This window comes from Otolemur garnettii, unplaced genomic scaffold (assembly GCF_000181295.1).
Source record: "Otolemur garnettii isolate 467f Iridium unplaced genomic scaffold, OtoGar3 scaffold00048, whole genome shotgun sequence".
Classification (NCBI taxonomy): domain Eukaryota; kingdom Metazoa; phylum Chordata; class Mammalia; order Primates; family Galagidae; genus Otolemur; species Otolemur garnettii.
The window spans coordinates 6,027,721-6,043,455 of NW_003852443.1; positions in this window are offsets into that span (position 1 = coordinate 6,027,721).

A 15,735-nucleotide genomic window follows, 5' to 3' on the forward strand; every position below is an offset into this window, starting at 1 on the left:
TCTTATCAGTTCACTTTCTTGATAATTATTCTTCCTCTGGTGGAAAACATCTCTTTCCCTTTTTCTTGCTAAGAATTGCCTTAGTTATACAGGTTTTTTTCTGGTTCCATACAAAATGAAGAATTATTTATCAAGTTTTAAAAAGTATGATGTTGATATTTTAACAAAGATGGCATTGAATCTGTAGATTGCTTTGGGAAGTACAGATATTTTAACAATGTTAATTCTTTCCAGCCATGAGTATGGTATGTTCTTCCATTTGTTAATATCTTCTGCTATTTCTTTTCTTAGAGTTTCATGATTTTCTGTATAGGGATCCTTATAACTCTTTTGTAGGTATATTCCTAGATATTTCATTTTTTTTGTAACTACTGTGAAGGTGATTGTGTCCTTAATTAGTTTCTCATCCTAGCTGTTATTGGCATATACAAAGGCTGCTGACTTTATGTACATTGGTTTTATATCCTGAGACATTATTGTATTTTTTTTGTGACTTCCAGAAGTCTTGTGGTTGAGTTTTTGGGGTCCTCTAAGTATAACATCATATCGACAGCAAAGAGGGAGAGTTTAACCCTCTACTCCCATTTGGATGCCCTTTATTTCCTTTTCTTGACTGATTATATTGGCTAGAACTTCCAACACTATGTTGAATAGTAGTGGTCATAGAGGACAACCTTGTCTGGTTCCAGTTCTAAGTGGAAAAGCTTTCAGTTTTACTCCATTCAGTAAAATATGAGCTGTGGATTTGTTGTAGATGGCTTCAATCAGTTTAAGAAATGTGCCACCTATGTCTATATTCTTCAAGATTTTAATTTAAAAAGGATATTGAATTTTATCAAATGCTTTTTCTGCATCTATTTAGAAGATCACATAGTCTTTGTTTTTGCCTCTGTTAATATAGTGAATTATGTTTATGGATGTGTATGTGTTAAACCAACCTTGCATCCCTGGGATGAAACCTACTCGATCATGACTTTTTTAAATTAGAAGCAGTAGTCTATTGGCTAGAATTTTGTTGAGAATTTTTATGTCTATATTTATTAGTGAAATTCGTCTGAAGTTTTCTTCTTTTTAGTTGGGTCTTTTCCTGGTTTTGGTATCAGGGTGATGTTTGCTTCATAGAACATGATGGGCAAGATTCTTTTCTCCTCATTTTTTTGGAATGATTTATTTAGTATAGGTATAAGCTCTTCATTAAAGGTTTGATAGAATTCTGGTGTGAAGCCATCCAGACCAGGGCACTTTTTCGTTGGAAGATTTTTTATTGTTTCTTTGATCTCCGTGCTTGAAATAGGTCTATTAAGGATATCTATTTCCCTGAGAGGTATACAAATGAAAATGGGAAATGTTCTTTTGAAATACTTAACATGGAGTCATTGGAATTCTAGGGAGTTTAGATACAGACCTTAGAGTTCTTATGGACACTTGTAATTATGTAGAAAATACATAATTTTTATTTTTCTAAGGAGTAGAATCCATAGCTTTTCTTAGATTCTCATAAGGGTGATCTTCAAATAGTTAATAACTCATGATGGTTCATGCCCTTTCAGATACACATCTTCTTTTTGTGAACTCATAGCAGCTATAAGAATACATAAGAATAATTCATTAAGGTCTGACTTCAAAAAATCCATACCACTGTTTCTTCTGTTTTCTTTTTAATTTATAAGCTGAAAGTCTATCCTATGAAAAGATAACCATGGTCTATCAAAAGAGGAGAAAGGCAAGACATGATGGATCATTTATGTAATCCCAGTACTTTGAGAGACTGAGCTGAGAGAATTGCTTGAGCCCAGGAGTTTGAGAACTTCCAGGGTAACATAGAGAGACTTCAACTCTATAAAAATAAATTATCAAGGCACAGTGGTCTGTAGTTCTAGGTACTCAGGAGACTGAGGCAGCCGTAAGATTGCTTGAGACTAGGAGGTTGAGACCCCAGTGAGCTATGACTACTCCACTGCCCATTAGCTTGGGTAACAAAGTGAGATCTTTTCCTTATTAAAAGAGGAGAGAGAGAGATTTAGTTTAAAAGATTATATAAATAAGATAATGAGAATGCCCCTGAAATTACTAGTACTTCTAGTGATTGATTATATAATTGAAGAAATCTTATAAGTGTCTAGGGCTAATTCTATTTTAAAAACAAAACATTTATTCTTCCATATTAATTTTATGTGCCTGTATGTAGGTGCATTATTACCTACATAAGTGTGCTATATATTAGCCATACAAATATTTACTTCTTATCATAGCCTTATAGTCCTGTGAGCTTTTAATATGGTACTCTAGAATTCAGGCATCCTCAAGCTACGGCCCACGGGCCACATGCAGCCCGCCTAGGACATTTATCTGGCCCTCTGGGTGTTTTTGCCACCACTGCCTGTCCTGCTTAGCAGCCAACTCATCCTGGGGCCCATAGTCTGGCCCTCCAATGGTCTGAGGGACAGTGAACTGGTCCCCTGTTTAAAAAGTTTGAGGACCCATGCTCTAGATAATCTAGTCAACTAACAACCCAGAGGCTAGTGAGATGGTTACCCACATGTACCAGCTCTATGTTAACTATTGTGATGTTTCACAGGAAAGAAATGAGCATTTAAGACCCAAAGCAGATGTAGAGATACAGAGAATAGGACTTTGTCCAGAAATAAAAGAAAGAAACCAAGAAGGAAAAAGCCAAACAGGAAGGTATTACAGTCGGGCTGTGGTTAGAGAGGTGTGAAGGCCAGACAAGAGGCTATATTTCCTCCCAGAAATGTTAGGATCATGTGTTATTACAATTTGCTAGGGTTGCTGTAACCAAGTACTACAGGCTGAGTGAATTAAACAATGGAAATGTATTTCCTCACAGTTCTGGAGGCTGCAGGTCTGAGATGAAGGTTTTGGGAGGGCTGGTTCCTTCTGAGGGCTGTGAAGGGGAACTTGTCTCAGCTCTCTCTCTGAGTGTATGCAGGGTTGCTGGCAATATTTGGTGTTTCTTGGCTGGCAGCAGCATCACTCTGCTCTCTGCCTTGTCTTCACATGGCTTTCTCTCTTCGTGCTTTCCTCCATCTCCAGGTCTTCCTTTTATATATGACACCACTCATACTGGATTGTGGGACACACCCTACTCCAGCGAGACCTCATCTTAACTGAAGCAATTGATTCTGAAATGATTGTCAAGTAAATTCACAGTCTGAGGACCTGGAGTTAGGCCTTCAATATGTGAATTCAACCCATAACAGTGTATTTACCCTGTAAACATCCAGATTCAGATACATAACACTAACCAAAAAAAATTACTAATATCAGGTTAGATTAAATGAGTTTGGAAGGGTAGAGGTAACAAGCAACTATAGAAATTAGGCAAGTTTGGATATTAATTGACTTAAAGGGCCAGGAGTTTCGTGGGTAGGTAAATAGTGAGTCTATTAAAAACAGAACCTTCCTCTGGTCATTTTTATCCAGTACCACCTGTACCATTTCAGATGTTCATGAAGCCTAGTGAAAGAAAAATGGCTTTCTGAGTCTTTTTTGGGGGGGTCTGGATTAGATTAGCCTTTCCCAGAGTTTCCAAAATACTAATCATCTGAGAGGTAATCCCCGCTCAGATTTCAACTGCAAAGAAAAAAAGTGATAGAAAGACCATCATACTCTAGATTTTTTCCTTTGAACAATATTAGCACATTAAAAGTGTTGACAAATTCTATAACCAAAACCAATTTTAATCTTACTTGAACCAGAGTTTTCTAAACTCATTTCATTATGTAAACAATTTTTGTTAACAGACTCCTATTTATCATCTGTAGAGCTAGTGCTATTTATACAAAACCAGGCAAATATTTACCAAGACTTGTTAAAGATTATTGTTAACTTCCAGACTGCTAGGAGGAAAGGAACAGTGAGTTGGAGGGGGCAGATAGCAATTAAATAATTAAGTTTCTTCTCCAATCATGGTTAGTCACAGATTTGGAGTTTAGCTTTGTATCCAGGGGAGGTAAATCAAACACAGAAGACTCATGACTTTGGCAAGTCCCTCGCTTCCAGATGGGAGAGTTCACTACAAATATTTTATTATTCATGGCTGGGGATATAGGAGTATAAGAGACAGAGTACCCGCTGTCAGGATACTAAGCAAATACATAGTGACTGATGGAGCATGAGACAAGGTCTCACTGCAGAAGTACAACATGAATAGGTGTTGGAGTACACAGCAAGGACAGAATGCATTCAGCTCTCAATTTTGCTTGTATTTGACCCCTATCATAACAATCTAAAGTCAGCATTATTATCTCCCATTTTACATGTGATGTTCCTTATCTCCACTACCGAGTAGCAACAGAGCTGGCATGGAAAGCCAGATCTCTGTACCCCTCATGCCTGTGTCCTCAGCACTAGCAGTCTGAAAAGATTTCTAGGAGAGAGAGATGTCTTGGAGTCAGAAAAGGCTTTTAAGAAGGGTGAGGAAAGGGTAGCTTATTCCAAACAGTCCTGTCTTAGTGCATTTTATGTTCTGTGAGTTTTAGTGGGAATTTGTTGTCATCATTATTATTGGTCCGGTTATTTCAAAAACTAAACAAAATAGAAACTACAAAAATAGCTTTTTCAGACAAGATTGTCATGGACATTACAGAGTCCAAACCTATCACTAAACTTGTGGTCTAGAAGCAGATTTTAGGGATGTGCTAATTGATAAGAAAAAGAAAAGGATAAATCACTTAAAAAAATTATGACCCTAGGGACAGACCAAAATGTGGATCTGTGCAATGGTGTCTAATCTTTAAGATGTCTGGTAGGTCCTTGACATACCCTTGATGCTCTAATAGGCTCCCTGAAGCTCATTAATGTCACCAGCCAACTTAATTAGCACAAAATGAGCCTGAAATGGTGAAGAAGTTCCTCAAACAGTTTTTCTAAGATAGTAGCCAATGTGGTTACATACCTCCTCTCCAAGGGAGATACACAATAAACCTACAATGTGAGGAATCCAAATAGCAGCTGAAGAGCAGGATGAACTAAGAAGCTGTCTGAAGACACACAGCCCACTTCAGTGGCATGGCAGAGCTGGGAACTGATCGGAAGCATCACTGGTAGACAGAACAATATGGCACGAGGCATCACAGATGGGGTGGCTTTTTGACTAAAGGTGTCAAACAGACTGTGAGGAAATGAAACAGATTCTTAGATGGTGGTTGCAGATGAAAATGAAAGGGCAATCTCCGTGTGTCTGCAGCGTGGTTTGAAATTCTTCAGCGTCAGCAACACCCATACATCCAGATTGTGAGCAGTAAATGGATAGACTTCTTAAGTTTTTAAAAAATTTGACTCACTAGAAAAATCCTTCCAGAACATTGAGCATTCTCTCATGGTGATGTACTGTGGCATTTTGTGCTCAGTACCGTCCAACTCCAGTAACAGCCTGCATAGCTCTACTGTATTAATCATTTCTGTCTCCAAACTATATGAACTTTTTCTCCCAACCAGAATAAGACAAATGAGATAACGTGAGGGAAGGGGCAGGAAAATATCAAAATATCATTATATAAGATTAAAAAAAAAAAAACTGGAGAAGTTTAGCTAGGAGAGAATTGACCAAAATGGAAACAGAAAGATCTTCGGATATTTAAAGGGTCAGTTTGCAAAAGAGGAAGTAGATTGTTCTTCCTAGATGACTGAACCAAAGTAAAAAGGAAAGAAATCACAAAGAAACTGATTTTGTTCAGTGTAGCAAAGAACTTTCCAATTATATTTCAGTCTTACAGAGAGTCGACTGCACTGAGGTAGCCACTGGGTTGGCAGTAGTCAGCAATTGAAGAGCCATTGCATGAGATGGCACAGAATGATCTCATTACAGAGTTGGGGGTAAAACTAAATGCACTTTACATTTATTTGTCTCTTATTCCTCCTGCTGGATTGTAATCTCCTTGATAATAGAGATAGAATGTTCTAAATATTTCTCTCCTACACAAAGCTTAATAGATAACCTTAAATATACCAGGCTCTCAAAACCTATGATTAAATTGACTTCATAGCTCATTTCTTTCTCAGACTGCTATGACAAAAAGAATTCAGAGGTATTCATTCAGTCCATTCACTTTCCAACCTTATGTACTTGATCAACAAAATATAACTATTTATGTGAGGAGTTTGGTACAGTTTTAGGAGATTCATAACAGTCAAATCAAGCAAAATCAGATGACTGTACAAACTCTCTAAACTTTAGCTATTTTTACATATAGTATCTGAAAAATTAAAATGTACCAAATTATCAAGAGACTTCACTTTCATCCTTTTAAAACTTAATAAATGTTTGAATGACCCACTTCAAAATATCATGTTGACCTTTATTTCTGTACTAGAGACAGTCTTTAAAAATACACTACTGTCATTTTTTCCTTAATAGATGTTTTATTAAGGTCAGGTGGTATTGTGTGCTTAAGGAGAGGAATCAATGACAATTGAGACTCTGCTGAAAATGCTGCCACTTTGGTAACTATATCAGAAGCAAAAATATTTTCATGAATATTTTTCCTTATTTAACATAGTTTAATTTGACAAAATACATCCCTAAATTTGGGTTCTCTTTTAAAGTTTGATGCTTAGACTCTATCATTTTTATCATTTAATGAGTTCACAGAGTAGCCTATCATCACTGTGGATTTTGAGGTACCCTCTGTGAAAACCTGTTGGTGAATGCTCATTGAAAATATGAGTTGATTTCCTGACCCAAGGGAGTAATCAGGTTGCTGCCTGATTTTTAAAAAGGAAACTGAAGAAAGATTAAAATAATGAGTATATATGCTTTATAAATAGTATGGAGGTATACTCAGAGCTCTTTAAAATATCCTTTGTATAAAATGAAACATCAATCTAATTCCAAGTGTGGAGAGCAAGCATGGCAAATTCAATGTAGCTGCAAGGCAGTTTACATTGTATCTTACCAGTGTTCAATTTAAGAAAAGATTGAAGAACATCAGGCTTCTATAAAAACAATTTGCACAGAATAAATTTGGTGCTTGCCAACCGTTTCTCAGAGAGCAGCTTTCCAGCAGAGCCAGGCTGTCCTGCAACATGGGATATTGATACTAAAGCGGGATGATTATTAAGCATAAAATTAGTCCAAAAAATACATTTACAAAAGTATTAAATGCTTGAAATGAGAGCACTATCTGCCATCTAAATGGTATTTAAATTTTGTTGGCTGAGAATAGATAGTAAGAAAAGTATGCCTCTTACTGAACCTCATAGATTTTTTCAGTCAAATTTTTGTTACAGCAGCCTAAAAATAATAGGTTAAGGAAAATCAGTCAATATCTATGAATTAAGCTTGTCTATGCTCGTTGAGATGTGTTTTAGGTGCAGGACAGGAAAGGACAGGAAAGCCCGGGGTGGAGATAGGAGGGCAAAAAACTAGACAGTATTATCCCTAAGGCTAAAATTTATTGTTCAAATTTAAAGGGAGCCAAAATTCAGAGAGAAATGGGTTATACAGAGTTAAAAGAATGATGTTACAAAGAATGTAAAACCAAAGGTAGGTTTTTCCAGAAATAGTTCAATAGAAGTCATGCACTTCGTTCACAGCAAAACTATAGTTTAGAGCAAGGGCTGTGGGATCAGAACACCTATTCTCAGATCTGTCACTTCTTAAATTTGTGTCCTTGAGCAAGTTACTTAACCTCTTTGAGCCTCAATTTTCTCATCTGTAAAATGAGACTAATGAGAAATCTACATCTTTGGGTTGGTTCGAGAATTAAAAGAGATAATGTAGAACAATCAATGATTGGCATGTAATGAATGCTATTAATAGCATCATCTGCTTAATCAGCATTATCTGGCTTGAAATTCCTATTATTAATTGTTTTTAACTTCATTTTTTTACCTCTAGAAATGTGCCTTTATGGATGCTTCCTTTCACAAACAGTAAAACAAAGGATCTCAATTTGTAGAGGAATGAACATAGACTTTTAAAACTCAGTTGCTTTTAAAAATGATTATCAAATTCTCCCTTTCCTTTCTCTGGTCATGTGAACAGGACCCAAAATTTATCCTGTTCCTTTTAATTATTTAAGAGTTCAAACTAATTTAAAAATTAAGTCTCACCTATGAGGCAAAGCTCTCTGCGTTCCCCATTGTGGGTTAGACTGTTGACTGTAAAGAACTGGAATGGAGAGTTAAATGTACTTGCTCTTAATACATTTCTCCTCCCCTCCTTTCTAGATTCCCAAGTTTTGATGGCAAATTGAGAGAATGGAGAGGAGGACAAATAGATTTGTCTCAGCTGAATGAGTCCACAACCTTCTGCTAATAGGTTGCTTCTGCTTTTCTGGCTGACATCCCCTGAGCATTGATGTCTTCTGTGTGGTTGCTAACCAGGTACTGATTCCCTTATGAGGTACATGTTTGGATCTTCCGGAGAGCCCTTGTTGTGCATAGTTCGCTGTATGGAAGAGCCTGCTCTGAATCTCATCCATGTTCTTACCCTATATGGTTGACTTCCTAACCACTGACTGCCTGCATCCTCTTGTGTGTTGAACCACCTTCCTAGGTGATCTGGTAGCTTGCTGAAGAGGAAATTCACATAGCCAAAGATAAGAATATAATCTGTTTCTCATCTCTCCTTTAATTTTCCCATCTGTTTCCAATTCTCTTTAAGATTCCATAATCAGAAGAACAGAGCTATAAATCTTCTACCTAAGCACACATTTAACAAGGATACGAGAAGCCAATTTTCTCTTCTTGCTATACCTTCAACTCCAGGTTATTCTCTTTGAAAACATTTCTTCACTTATCTTGGAGGAATTTCCAGCTCCCAGCACTCCCCTACCCTTGTAATCTTCTACCTCAACAATTCTCAACCTGTGGGTAATGACCCCTTTGTAACAATGAAAATACATCCTGCATATCAGATATTTACATTACGATTCATAACAGTAGCAGAATTACAGTTATGAAGTAACAACAAAAATAATTGTATGGTTGGAGGTCACCACAACATGAGGAACTGTATTAAAGGGTCGTGGCATTAGGAAGGTTGAGAACCACTGCTCTACCTGTATGTGGCTATGGATAGGAAGAATGGTGTGACAGGGTGGTGGTGAAGGTAGATGGCTGACTCTGGTGCCTGAGTAATCTTTGCAGAAAGTGACTAGTTGGTGGACTTTTTCAGAGCATAGAGTTCTTGTTCTCACTTTGGGCTTTACCTGCGACTCTGGGATGATATGAAAAGACCTCCTGAGCACCCTGTAATACATAAACAGTGCTAATTCTGAATTTAGTAAAACTTTACATCTGTGTGAATAAATTTTATTTACTTTTCAAATTCCAGTTTAAATAGCACCTGTTCAAAAAACCCTGACTCCTTAATAGTTGAAACTGCAATGCCTGACTGCTATAGCTCTTGTTTTCTAATTCATAGTGCTATGGTAATTATTACATATTCCTGCTTTTACAATTATTGTTTGTCTTCAAGCTTTTTATCATTTTATGTAATAAGATTCTTAAAAGTAAGATTTATGAGTGATTCATTTTCATATTTCTCAGACCAATGTCTCTCTTATATTTCCTTCTAATAACTGTATATTTTTTGATCGTACATTTAGGCCTTCAATCCTTTTTGAAATGATTTGTGTATAGAATAACTGATGTTGGTTCAGTTTTATTTTTGCACATATGAATGTTCAAGTTGTCCACTGCAGTTCATTGAAGAGACTATATTTTCCCAATGAACATTCTTGGCACCTTCATCAAAAATCAATTGGCTATAGATACATGCATTAATTTCTGTATTCCCTAGTCTAGTCCACTGGTCTATGTCTATTAGTACTGGATAAAACATACTCTGCTGATTTAGTTACTACAGCTTCTTATTATATTTCGAAATCTGACTGTGTGTGTTGCCTTCAACTTTTCTTTTTGCTCAGGATGGCTTTTGGCTATTTAGGTTCTACTGTGATTCATACAAATTTGAGGATTTTTAAAAATATTTCTGTGAAGAATGTTATCGGTATTGTGATAGGGCTTGCATCAAATCTGTTGATCACTTTGGGCAATACAGTAATTTTAATAATATTAATTTTTTTTAGTCCATGAACATGGAATTTTTTTTGTGCCTTTAATTTCTTTTATTAGTGTTTTATAGCTTTCTTTGTGAGATTTTTCATCTCCTTGGCTAAATTTATTCTGGTATTTTATTTTTGTGTAGATATTATAAATATCATGTGTTCTTGATTTATTCTTCAGCCAGTACATTACCAGTATATAGAAACACTCATGATTTTTGGTGTATTGATTTTGTATCTTACAACTTTACTGAATTTATTAGTTTTAAGGAGTTATTGGCAGTCTTTAGGTTTTTTGTGTATAAAATCATGTTATCTGAAAATAGAAACAATTTGGTTTCCTCCCTTCCAAATTGAATGCTCTTTATTTCTTTCTCTTGCCTAATGCTCTGGCTAGAACTTTCCAGTATTATGCTAAATAAGGATAGTAAGAATGGGCATACTTCCACGCCTTAGAGGAAAAGCATTCCACTTTTTTCCATTCAATATAATGTTAGCTGTGGGTTTGTCATACATGGCCTCTATTGTTTGAGGCACTTTTTTTCTATACCTCATTTATTGAGAGCTTTTATTATGACAGGATCTTGAATTTTATCAAATGCTTTTTCTGCATCTTTTGATATGATAGTAAAGTTTTACCCTTCATACCATTATTAATATGAGGTATCATACTATGGATTTGCATATGTTGAACCATCCTTGCATCCCTGAGATAACTACCATTTAATCAGGATCATGAACATTTGGATGTGCTATTGGATTCAATTTGACAGTATTTTACTAAGGATTTTTGCTTCTATTAAATATGCTTATTAGGGATTTGGCCTGTAGTTAGTTTTCTCTCCTTTGTTGTTTCCTTATCTGGTTTTGGCATCTGAGTTTTGCTGGTCTCATAGGATGAGTTTGGAAGAATTCTCTCCTCTTCAATTTCTTTGGAATAGGTTGAAAAGAATTTATGTTAGTTCTTCTTTAATAGTTTGGTAGAATTCAGCAACGATGCTGTCCACTTCTGGACTTATCTTTGTTAGGAGACTTGTTATTACTTAGTAAACCTCATTACTAATTAATGGTTTGTTCAAGTTGTCTATATCATTTTGGTTCAATCTTGGTAGGTTGTTCTGTATCTAAGGATTTATTCATTTCCTCTATGTTTTCAAATTTATTGGCATATAGCTATTCACAATCTCTGATGATCCATTGTAGTTTGTGGAATTAGTAATGATGTCTCCTTTTTGTTTTTTGATTTTATTTATTTGGGTATTCTTTTGCCATAATCTAGCTAATGGCTTGCATATTTATATGCATAAATATATTTTTTATGTCTTCAAAACACCAAGTTTTTGTTTTGCCAGTTTTTTCTATTTTTTAATCTAAATTTTATTTATTTATGCTTTTTATTATTTCTTTTCTTTTACTAATTTACATTTGATTTGTTCTTGTTTTTCTAGTTCTTTGAGCTAAATCATTAGGTTATTTTAAATCTTTCTAGTTTTTGATGAAGGCATTTATTGCTATAAACTTGCCTCTTTAAACTCTTTTTGCTATGTCCCATAGTTCTGGGTATATTATGCTTCTGAAAATTTCTAAATTTTCTTCTTAGTTTCTTCTAATCCCAAGCAATATAGCAGCATGCATTCCTGGCAGCTTTCCAAATGTGGCTCAGGGCTTGCAATAAGTGTGGGATTCTCTTGTCGTAAGAACTATAGATGTTTGCAGTGGCAGTAGGTGCTGGTAGGTTAGTCCCCTTCCCTTTTCCCACAAGAGGAAGCCCCTGTTAGCTCCTGGGTGATCTGGGTAGAAGCGACAGGGTGGTAGAGGCACGGCCTGCTTCCACTCTCCACGATACCTCACCTGGCTTTCAAGCAGCACAGGCACTTACTTCTCCATATCCCCAGTGCACTCTGGCGCTCTGCCTTTAGCACCACAGTCCAGTCCTGGTGGTTTATTTGTCACTTTGGTCCTTTCTTGTGTTGGGGGAGAGAAAAGCACCAGGGCCCTCTAGCCAGCTATCTTGCTCTCTTTGTCGTACATACTTTTTTGAAATCATTCTTTATATGGATAACTAATAGAACTTTTTGTGAAGTGGATTAAACTTTATATTTAACATAATATCTTACAGCATATTCATGGGCATTAACTTTAAAGAACTCATAGGAAAATAGTGTTACCAGCTTGAAAGGTAGAATTTTTCACAAACATACAAGGTTGAGCAATTAAGTTTGTGAACTTATCCTAGAAAAGGTGCTGCATACCTCATTGCTGAAGGTCACCATGGACACCTTTGAAGTCCTCCCCTTGGGAAGCTGTGCACCAATGCCAGTGCCTAGTCCACCTTTCAAAGCAATTTTGGAACTCTTTTTCTGGAATGGCCATCAGAGCTGTCATCATGAGTTCTGACAATTAAGTTTGTGAACCCACAAATAACTGCTTTGAAGGGTGGACTAGGCACAGCTGTTAATGTATAGCTTCTCCTTATAGAAATATATCATAAAGAAATAATTCAAGCAGAATAGAATTTCATAAAGATGATTTCTCTAGCATTGTATTAGTGAGAATCTAAAGAAAATCTAATATCCAACAGGGAAAGATAAATCATAATTCATAAATCATATCAAAAATTGAGTAGTCATTAAAAAGACCACCCTGAAAGAATTAAAAAGATGTTAAAAATATTGTGAAATAATAAGTGAAGAATGAATACAGACTTGAGTAATCGTGATTGAAGTTATTAATAAGCATGAGCATATGAACAAAAATTGGAAGGCAAAATGAAATTTAGTACATCTACCAAGTATAGAACATAAATGTCTTAACACAATAATTAAGTAAATGAGGTGAAAGCTATATTAGTCAGTTTGATGTAACCATTCCAAATTGTATAAAAGAAAACAACACATTGTACCCCACAAAAGCATAAATGTATTCATGATCTATATGTATATGACTTAGGAAAAAAATTTAAAAAGAAAAGCTTTGTCATTTCTAAGCTATTGTAATTTAGTTTAAAACTTAAATACAATCATGTGCTTCATAATGACATTTTCATCAATGACATATCACATATACAACAGTGGTCCCATAAGATTATAACAAAGCTAAAATGTTTCTATTGTCTAGTGATGTCCTGATGATCTTGACCCTATCTTGATCCTATACCTAGGCTTATATGTGTGTTTTTGTCTTCATTTTTAACAAAAACTTTTAAAAGAATTAAAACATGATAAAATAGAAAAAGCTTATAGAATACAGATATAAAAAATAAAATACTTTGCACAGCTGTACAACAATATGTTTGTGTTTTAAGCTAAGAATTATTACAAAAGATTGAAAAAGTTAAAAAAAATTAAAAGTTTATAAAGTTATAATAAGCTGAAGTTAATTTATTATTGAGGAAAATATTTTTATAAGTTTAATGCAGCCTAAATGTATGGTATTCATAAAGTCTACAGTAGTATACAGTAATGTCCCAGGACTTCACATTTACTCATCAACCACTTACTGACTTAACCAGAGCAACTTTTCTAACCTTGTAAGTGGCATTCATGATAAATGCCCCATATAGATGTACCACTTTTTATTTTTTATATTGTATTTTTACTGTACCTCTTCTATGTTTAAATATACAATTATAAACCACTGTGTTTTAGTCACCCATATTTCATTCAATACATGCTGTCCAGGTATTGAATCTAGGAGCACTAGACTCATACCATGTAGCCCAGGTGTATAACACACCTCAGTAAAGGACACTCTGCGATGTTCACACAGTGATGAAATTGCCTAGCTACACATCTTTTAGGATATTCCTATTGTTAAGTGACCTATATATATTTAAAACATATATTCATGAATAACATAACCTGATGCATAACACTAAGGATAAATGTATTTCTTTCTGTGTAATAATAATTAGACTATGTCCAGCTTTGTCAGTAGCTAAGAGGTCTCTCTATCTTTCCACCTGAATTATTGTACTTCTCTGCTCCATATGTTCTATTATAAAGAAGTGTCACTTTTATTTGGATCATTATCTACCTGTCCAACTCCAGCATAAGTATCCAGTGACCTTGAGGAGTCATCATTGAGAGGGTGGCTAGGAGATGACATTATTTAATTCTGTCCATACCATGGCTGTCATGGTATCAATTTGAATCTCCCTTATGTTTTGTCCTTAACGTTCTTTCCCAATGGTCTAAAACTGTGAGTGCTCCCTGAAGACCAGAATGAATAAATGTGAGGGGTCGATACCTACTCAACTGTTGAATAAATTAAAGCTACAAAATAGGTTAAAAGCATACATATTTCTAAGTGGCCAACCACCTCCACTGCTGTCCAGTTTAGCATTTTCTTAAATATACACCCTTGTTTCATTTTCCCTAAAATACTGATTAACATCACAATAATGGTGGACATGGGGCACATATGTAAACCCTTTCCATGTAACTGATTTTAATATGCTAACCTGTAGAAAATAAAATCGTTAGTATTTCCAAACCCTCAAACCCTCCAGCTTTTAATGATTTGTATTGACAAGTTCCAGGTTAAGCATTCCTCTGGACCATTTTGTAATCATAGGCCATGTTTTTGAGAATACTGATTTGGAGTATAGTCACAGTGTGTTGTTGTAAATCAGTAATCAATTAAAATGTCTGGCTAGGAATTAAATCTGTGTCCTTGTCCTTAACTTAGACAAAACTCACCTGCCACAACTACTAAGTTTCAATGGTTTTTTTTCTCTTAAAAATATCATCAGGTATACTATCATTTGGGAAAATTACCTTTTCTAATCAAAGAAGAAGTATCTCAATTGTATTCCTCCTAACTGAAAGACTTCACTTACACTAAGCCCTCGAGTTTTCATGTCACTGTTTATTATGGCAGTTTATTATGACAGTGAATTTACTTTTGTAAAATAAACCCTACACTGTTACATTATGTTATTATAACAACAAGTTCAATTAACCCTCTCCTAAATGGCTAAATTAATAGAAATTAGATAGGATGATATTCCAAACTATGTAACCTTACTATTAAAGCTAAAGGTTATGCCATAAAAGTGAGACCTTTGTTAGAAAAAAGAAAATCATTTTGAATTCATAATTACATATAGAGTTCATTAATTTCATTGATATTACACAGTGAGATTCCTCAAAATCCATGCCTATAATAACGTCAGTTTTATTCTGCTTCTTTTCTTCTCATAAACTTAAATCTTCTAATGTAGCCAAAACAGCATTAGGTCTTCCACTTTACATGCATTAGTCATGCAGGAAGTAAATCATCTGACTATAAATGAAAACTTGTACCAATTTCAGTAAGGCAATATTTGCTTTCTTTATATGCTTAAAGATAGAAAGCCTAACTGAGAAAGGAAATTAAGATTGACAAGTACCGAGATGGTCTTTTTAAAACATAATATTTTCCCAGACTGAGCAAGAGAGAGACCCTATTAAGAAAAGAAAAAAGAAAAGAAAAAAATAGATAAACTGACTGGGCATCATGGTGGGCACCTGCAATACCTGCTACTCTGGAGGCTGAGCCAAGAGGATCTCTTGAGCCTAGGAGTTTGAGGTTGCTGTGAGCTATGACAATGCCATGGCCCTCTAACCAGGGCAACACAGTGAGACTATCTGGGATAAAAAAAAAAGAAAAAGAAAAGAAAGAAAAGAAAAGAAAATATTATTTTCTGTTATAATTTCTC